Below are 8,233 nucleotides of genomic sequence, written 5' to 3'. Positions count from 1 at the left end.
TTACAATCCCCTTGCTAGCTGCAGAGTGCTGATTGGTGCGTTTTTACAGAGCACCGATGAGTGCATTTTACAATCCTCTTGTAAGATAGAAAAGTTCTCCAGGTCTCCACTCAGCTCAGGAAGTCCAGCTGGCTCCAACTCTCACCAGCACTTTGGGAGGCCAAGGCAGGCATATCACCTGAGGTTAGGAGTTTGAGGCCAGCTTGCCAACATGGCAAAACACTGTCTCTACTAAAAATACAAAAATTAGCCAGGCATGGTGACGGACACCTGTAATCCCAGCTACTCGGGAGGCTGAGGCAGGAGAATCACTTGAACCCAGGAGGCAGAGGTTGCAGTCAGCTGAGATCACACCACTGCACTCCAACCTGGGTGACAAAGTGAGACTCTGTCTCAATAAAACCAAAAAACAAAAAAACTAAGTTCCCCCCAAAGTTAGTTCAGATTTTCCCCAGGAATGAATAAGGACAGCTTGGAGGTTAGAAGCAAGATGGAGTTGGTTAGGTTGGATCTCTTTTACTGTCTCAGTTATACTTTTGCAATGGCGGTTTCAATCACTTCCTTTGGGTTTTATTATGCCTTAATCTTAAGATATTGGCTAATGAAGATGGAGAAAGGGCAAAGACCACTCTAACTTCTTCCTGCTGACCAGGGGCATAGTCAATGTAGGTGTTGACCCCAAGGTGAGAGGACTGGAAACACTTTGCAAGTGTCTGAGTATATTCATGCAGGATGGCTGAAAAATGTGTTAGTATTATCATCTGTAATTTTAGTATTGCATTTAAGGGAACAGCACACTACAAAGTAAATAATGAGTTCTAGCATAAGGAATGCAATTCCTACTTTTAAAAGTAAAGATTTGAAATCATTAATTTGGGGACTTGTAGTCCACAAATAATTTAGGATTTAGTCCAAACTGCAGAAAAAAACTCGAGAACAACTAACGATGAGTGTTTATTTTTGGAGCATAATTTTTCTGTCTCCAGTCCCCATTTTTTATTAAAAATAAATCACAGTAGGTCAACTTTACTTGCAAAGTAAGTTTTGGTCTTACTATGCTCTGCCTGATTATTTGCATAAAGTGTGGCAAGAATGATAATTTTTCACATAGGCTTTTTAAACTGACTTTGATGGAACTCTGTTCCATAAGGAATCTCAGATAAGACTTTTTTAAAGCCAAGCCCACCCATGGGTTTCTGCCCTCAAATAACCATGAGTTGGGTAAATTCCTCTCCTCTTGAGGTCCCAAGATAACTTGGGGCTCCTAGGCCTGTTAGAAAGTGACATTCTTTACTTACCACAGATCAGGAACCCTGTACAGGGACTGTGTAGACAAGGTATGAGGCCACTTTTCCCAAGGAGCTTTGTTTTCTGTTTTGTTTTGTTTTGTTTTTGAGACAGGATCTTGCTCTGTCACCCAGGTTGGAGTGCAGTGATGCAATCTCTGCTCACTGCAACCTCCGTCCCCCGGGCTCAAGCAATCCTCCCACTTCAGCCTCCCAAGTAGCTGGAACTACAGGCATGTGCCACCACACACAGCCAATTTTTGTATTTTTAGTAGAGAAGGGGTTTCATCATGCTGTCCAAGTTGGTCTTGAGCTCTTCAGCTCAAGCTATCTGCCCACCTCAGTCTCCCAAAGTGCTGGGATTGCAGGCATGAGCCACCACACCTGGCCCCAAGAGGCTTTTATTCCTTAAAGGGAAGCACACGATTCTAGTCAAAGCCTTGGTAAAATAACCAGTTTCTTCAATTGTGTCCTGTTGTAAAGGAAAACATTCTTATTGCACTTATCAAAATTACTATATTGCCATAAGAATACTCACAAATAGTTACCAAATCCTGGCAAAACCAGGAAGAGAGAAACAAATATGCTCCAAGTTTTGTTTACAGGTGTGTGCTTTACTCATTATTAAAAGCTGTAAAAAGCTCAAAAGAAAGGTTTTCTTGGCTCTGAAAAACAAAATAGGATCAGCAGTATTTTACACAAAAAGTCAAAAAAGGTTGCTTCAGTCTTCTATTAGTTCAGCCCATGCAATTAACTTCTGTTCTGCTTAATATTCATGAACATTTCAGCTCTCAATGAGAGTCCTAAAAGTTTTTCCTCTATTCTAACCTCACAATCTCCAAAGTTTTCAGAAACCTGCATTTAAGGGCACCTGTTAGAGTTTTATACCTGATTATAAAACCATCATTTAAAGAGGATCAAAAGACAATAATTGTCTGTGGATGACAAAAAGTTTTAGGGCAGCCACAGTTAAAGACACAATTGACAAGGAAATTTGTTACTTCTGTGGCACACAATAATTTAACATGACAATTATAATTATTACTGATAACATATACTAAGTCATATCAGAATTATAGGAGTTTCACATAATTTTGGAACATATAACAATAACATAAAAATCTTTTTCAAAAGAGAAAACCAAATTTCATGTTTGCATTAATGCCTGTTTAATGCTAACGCTAGTTTTTAAATAAAATGTTATAAATTATCCAGTTTTAATTAGTTTGACCATAAGGTTTTAGAAACTTTTTTGGAACCCTTTACAATTTTCCATTAAACAGCAGATTAATTTTCTAAGAAAACTCTGTTGTTTAGACACATGGGCCCAGATTCTGGCCCTGCTTTAGTGTGCTTTTATGTACAACCTACAGAAAAAAATCAAATAATCCCCTTCAAATCTTAGCCAAATTGCTCACACCCACAGAACTTTCTGTACAAGACGAATGCTTCACAAACACTTTTCAACTTGTTTAAACCTTCAGTTTTGTCCCATTACTCTTTTAGGTTAAGACAATCTTTAAAGCCCTCTGAACTAGACAAAATTACATTCCTTTGACAAAAACCATATTCCCATACCGTATTTAATCTTTTAGCTAAAGCACATTCTACTTTCCTTACACATCTTGCATGTAAAACTATTTTTCCAGTAGTCTCAATTACATGTTACAATGTTAACTCTTAGCAACTTTTGTTTTTGGTGAAAAATCTGATAAGTAAGTGGTTTTAATTACATACTAAGTGTGGAGCCTAGGACATCAGACAGAAGTGCAGATAAGGTCTGACCCCAGCATAGCTAGGGGGCATGGCTAGTTCCACATGTCCCCAGGCCTTAGCTAGAATTTCTAATAGCTCCAAAGTAGGTAAGTCTAACAATTTTCAAAAGTCAAAGAAACAGTTTATGACCTTAAAGCATTTAGCAAACCTAACATCTGACCTAATTTAGACCAAAATCTAAATTGTGAAGACATTTTTTATTTTATCTATAATCTTTAAAACTGTCTTTATTTCCAAAAGATCACTGAAATCATGTGAACAAAAAGGCATTAAAAAGTTTCTATTTTTCTGACAAAATATTTCATTTAAGTGCTCTTTTTCTAAGCCAATTAGTCTGCGCTCCTTTATACAAACATCATGCATACAACACATATACATAGACAGACAGACAGAAGGACTGGTAGTTGTAAGATTTTTCATTTACCAGTTTCTTAATTGGATTACTGGTTTCAAGGTGGCACCCTTGGAGGAACAGCACCAGGAAAGCATGCCATTTCTAGGGCCTAATAAGAAGGCATGCCTGGAAGGCAAAAACATATCCCCAAAATTAAGGGTGCCAATTTGTATACTGCATCATGGATTCCCCCAAAAGAGGGAAATACTATGGGAGAAGATAGTGCAATGCTTCTACCATGCATGTCATTGCAAAGCAACCCAAAGCCAATCAGCCCATTTTGAAATCAGCCAATCCTCCATGGGAGTCTCCTCTCAGTTGTGGGTGGGGATGTTTCCATATCTTCCAGGTGGCCAAGAGAATGCTTCTCTAATCCAAAAATCCAAGAGCCAAGCATCCCTCTTAACTGCCGTTAGCTATCCCTTAAAGTGTATTTCCTACTTGGTTATTACACAGCAAGACTAAAAGCTCTCCAATAATGCAAAGTAATTTTTGGTACCCGCCAAAGTAAAAAATGTCAGGTGATGTAATGTAAAGCAGAATACAGCCTTAGATTTTGAGAGGGATCTATTCTTTTTCAATTCCTAGGGTCCCATAAGAAAAACAGAGGTTTTTCCCAGAATAGGTTCTGTGGCACCTCCTCTGTTTTTCCCTAAGAGTCCCAGGTGTTAGAATTTATCTTAGGTTCTCTCATGTGGGCATCAAGAGTGTTGAGAAGACAAAAGTGGAGAAAAACAATTCAGTTGACTGAGAAGAAAAAAACCGTTTTCTCTTTAGAAAAATAAGATCCAAAAAGAGAAAAAAACAACGTAAAGGTATTTTAAATATATGTACAGTTTGGATATCTGCTTTTAATGAAACTGATTTTAACCATACAGCTCTATAAAAATTATTTTTAAAATATCTAATTACTAGACTCTAGCCAGGACAGATAGTCAATATTCCATGCTTTTGAACTTTAGCACAGGTAACTTCCCATGTGAAATTAATGTTTTAAATAAGGTTACAATGCATGCATAAGGTGATTCAAAGAGATAGTAAGCAGTTTCTTTCTTTTTTTTTTTTTTTTTAACAAGATTTAGAATCTTCCCAAGGTAGTTCAAAGGAAAACTCAAGACGAGAAATCAAAAGTGGTCCACAGGGGAAAAAGAATCAATAAGGGTCAAAAAGTTACACAAATAAACCAGAAAAGACTCATTCTCTGGCCGGGCGTGGTGGCTCAAGCCTGTAATCCCAGCACTTTGGGAGGCCGAGACGGGCGGATCACGAGGTCGGGAGATCGAGAGACGATCCCGGCTAACACGGTGAAACCCCGTCTCTACTGAAAAATACAAAAAAACTAGCCGGGCGAGGTGGCGGGCGCCTGTAGTCCCAGCTACTCGGGAGGCTGAGGCAAGAGAATGGCGTAAACCTGGGAGGCGGAGCTTGCAGTGAGCTGAGATCCGGCCACTGCACTCTAGCCTGGGCGACAGAGCAAGACTCCGTCTCAAAAAAAAAAAAAAAAAAAAAAAAAAGACTCATTCTCTAAGCCAAGAATTGAACCCGAGCTGCCATTGTCAAAAGACAAGGCCTTAGCTACTGAGTTACAGCATTGAGCAATTTCTACTGCTCTTCCTAGAAGATGCCTAGAGCAGCCAATTTTGAGCTTTCAAAGGCTTTTAACTGCTCAAGATAACTTTTAGGGTTAACTATGACATGAACCCCCAAATTCCTGTGCTCTGGATGGCAGAGACCAAGAGAAAGTATCCCCACATGGTCACAAAGTTGAGCTCTAAAGGACACAAAACCAGACAGAGCAATTCCATCTGGTATTGGTTTCAGGGACACACAGCAAAGTTTGTAACTCAGCAGCCTGCCAGGCTGGCTTGAAAAGTGGGCTTACAGGAGTCCTATACCACAACCTATTCTGTGATACCCTTCTCTCCATTACAGAATAGCACAGAAAGACAAATTCTTAGCACAAAGTACACCAGATTTGCTTCAACCTAAGACTAGTCTCACAAATTCTTTCTTCTATTAATCAAACCCTTGCAGAGGAGACAGAGATGTTTATCATTTATACACACACACACACACACACACACACACAGGGGGGGGAGAGAGAGAGAGAGAGAGAGAGAGAGAGAGAGAGAGAGAGAGAGAGCGCAGAAACTTGACTGGTAAGAAATTCTCACCCTTTTTACCAGCATACCAGGTTTCTGTGTTCCCTTTCTCTGAAGCTTCCAGAAGAATGGAGCAGCTTTTGATGACTCTGCTTACTGTGCCATAGCTGTGGGGACCAAGCCCTGTTACCAAAGAAAATAATCCATTTCTGATTTATGGAACCATAGGCAAAAAAGCCTCTCACTTTCGCAAGATGCTGCCTGATGGGGTGCATGGGGAACTGAATATTTTCCATCCCAGCCAAAGCAAAATACACATAACAAAACAGACACTAGTCACCTCATTCAGCACCCAACATTGATCTGGCAAGGATCAAACTTTCTCATGTTGGTTCCTATAGTCTTTGATCCACTCCAAGTGGAGAGGGACGTCCTCCAACCGGTAATTAAATGGGTGGTCTCTGGGCAAGATGAAGAGTGAACAGTCACCCCACGTCAGGCCTGTTGAGCTTTCTTCAGGGCTCACCAGATGTAACCTGACTTATGGAAAGTTCTCCAAGTGAGCTAGCAGGACTTCCATCAACAATTCCCTCAGAGATCCCCTCAACATACAAACACACACATACAACAAAGACAAGACGAAGGCCTTTGAGATACAGATTCCAGACCCAGTCTGGAAACCAAGAGCATTCCTCTGAAACAAGTCCCCTATTCTCCATCAGTGGACACCCACCAGTAGACATCTAGGTGATGGAGACTAAGACAGACACCCCTATGATGGGGCTACAGACAGACACCCTGCAAGGCAACCAAGAGATAGCAGCACCTCCAGAGAGGTTGACAAATAGGAGAAGGAAGGGGCTGTTGGCAGCACCTAGAATATTCACCAAATCAGACAGCCCATAATGGGGCTACAGCTACAGACACTCCGTGACAGGGCTACAGACAGACACCCAGTGATAGGGCTACAGGCCCAGACACCCAGTGGTGGAGCTGGAGACAGACACCCCACCATGGGAGTCAGGAGTGCTGATTGGTTGGGTCGGAGGTGAAATCATAAGGGGTCAAAGCTGTCTTCTTGTGCTGAGTCAGTTCCTGGGGAGGGGCCCCAAAATCAGATGAGCCAGTTTATCCATCTGGGTGGTGCCAGCCCCTGATCCATCAAGAAGTCTTGAGGATGCTGCAAAAATATCTAAAGCACTAACATTTCATTTTACAATAGTGATGTTATCCCCAGGAGCAATTTGGGGAGGGTCAGAATCCTATAGTCTCCAGCTGCGTGACTCCTAAACCATAATTTCTACTCTTGTGGCTAATTCATTAGTCCCTGCAAAGAGCGATCTGATCCCCAGGCAAGAAGGAGGTTTGTTTTGGAGAAGGACTGCTATCTTTGTTTTAAACTATAAATTAAAAACTAAGATCCCCCCGAAGTTAGTTCAGACCATGCCCAGGAATGAACAAGGACAGCTTGGAGGTTAGAAGCAAGATTTTAGGTTAGGTCTCTCAGTGTCTCAGTTATGATTTTGCAATGGTGATTTCACAGACACACTGCTAATCCTCTTACCTAATCCAGTAGACTTTGCCCCAGCCCTTGAAGTTGTCTCCGCCTGACCTGCCAACAGATAGGCCACAGCCTGTACTTTCACCAGTAATCATCCCTTCCCCAAATGCACTGGAATTCCACTGATGACAAGGGCTCATTTCTTCACCAGGATGTGGTAAAGTGTTCTATTCAGCATAGAAGCCCCCCAAAAATTTGATGATGAAGACAGATCAAGTTCTGGAGCCCCAATAATGACAAAAAGGGAAGTGTGTGTGTGTGTGTGTGTGTGTGCGTCTTTTACGCTTCCTTGCCTATGTGTAGATGGAGAGTGGGGGAGCATTACAAGATGTACAAGGCAGTGGAATGGATTTTTGCAGGGATTACTTATAGAATCAGTCAGGTCCTTTGCTTTTAGATACTTCCCATAGCTCTTAGCTGTGCATGACTGGTTCCTCCAGTAGCTTCTGCACTTAGCAGCTAAGAAGGTCTTGCTTGGAGAGATGAGGTACTTGCCTTCACTTACCCACTGAATTTAAAATCCAGTTTAACCCTCTTTGCTTTGTGGGGTTTCCTCACTGTCTTCTAAGCATGTTCTTCCAACGGGTGAAGCTGAAGGAGAAGACCCCAGGAATAGCTTAAGAGCTGAGGGCCACTTTAAGTAGATACTTCTCAGACTTTAAATTATGAAAACAAAACAGAATCAAAGCAAAAGCCACTGGAATAATGACATAATGGCCACACTGGAGTTGTATTTGTTTTCTCCTGAGCAGTAACACTTTAAAGTTGTCTTGAAGGTTGTTGCCTGGTAGCAGAGATTTGGAGGAGGGGAAGGCAAATTTAGAAATATATTCTATGACTAGGGCTCTTTATAGAGAAGGTAAAAGGATGAGTTGATAAGGATTCTGTTTTTTCAGAGCAGAAGAATTTGATAAGGAGTCTTAAGAAACTGACATTTTAAAAACAAAAAAATCAAGCTGTAAAATGCTGCCTTTGCCTTTGCTGGTGGCCTGCTTGGCACAGCTTCTCTGGGCCTCTGCTTAACTTTCCCAGACAGCACAGCACTTTGAAACACTCTCAACACTGAATACAACTAACAAGTTGTTGATAAATCTCTATGTAAAAACCTATTTGG

At 41.1% G+C, this 8,233-nt stretch overlaps 1 long non-coding RNA gene across 1 annotated transcript; it reads right to left on the bottom strand.

Moving 5' to 3' along the window:
• Positions 1-1,879: 1,879 nt before the first annotated feature.
• LOC103881800 lies at positions 1,880-7,366 on the bottom strand. The gene is made up of 3 exons (XR_004185181.1): positions 7,123-7,366; positions 5,631-6,019; positions 1,880-2,141 (listed from the first exon to the last, which is right to left on the bottom strand). It is a non-coding gene; the product is annotated as an uncharacterized LOC103881800 (long non-coding RNA).
• Positions 7,367-8,233: the final 867 nt, after the last annotated feature.

Source organism: Papio anubis, chromosome 7 (genome assembly GCF_008728515.1).
Source record: "Papio anubis isolate 15944 chromosome 7, Panubis1.0, whole genome shotgun sequence".
NCBI classification, from domain to species: domain Eukaryota; kingdom Metazoa; phylum Chordata; class Mammalia; order Primates; family Cercopithecidae; genus Papio; species Papio anubis.
The sequence above is the reverse complement of the archived record's forward strand: the minus strand, read 5'-3'. Positions and strand labels throughout refer to the sequence as shown.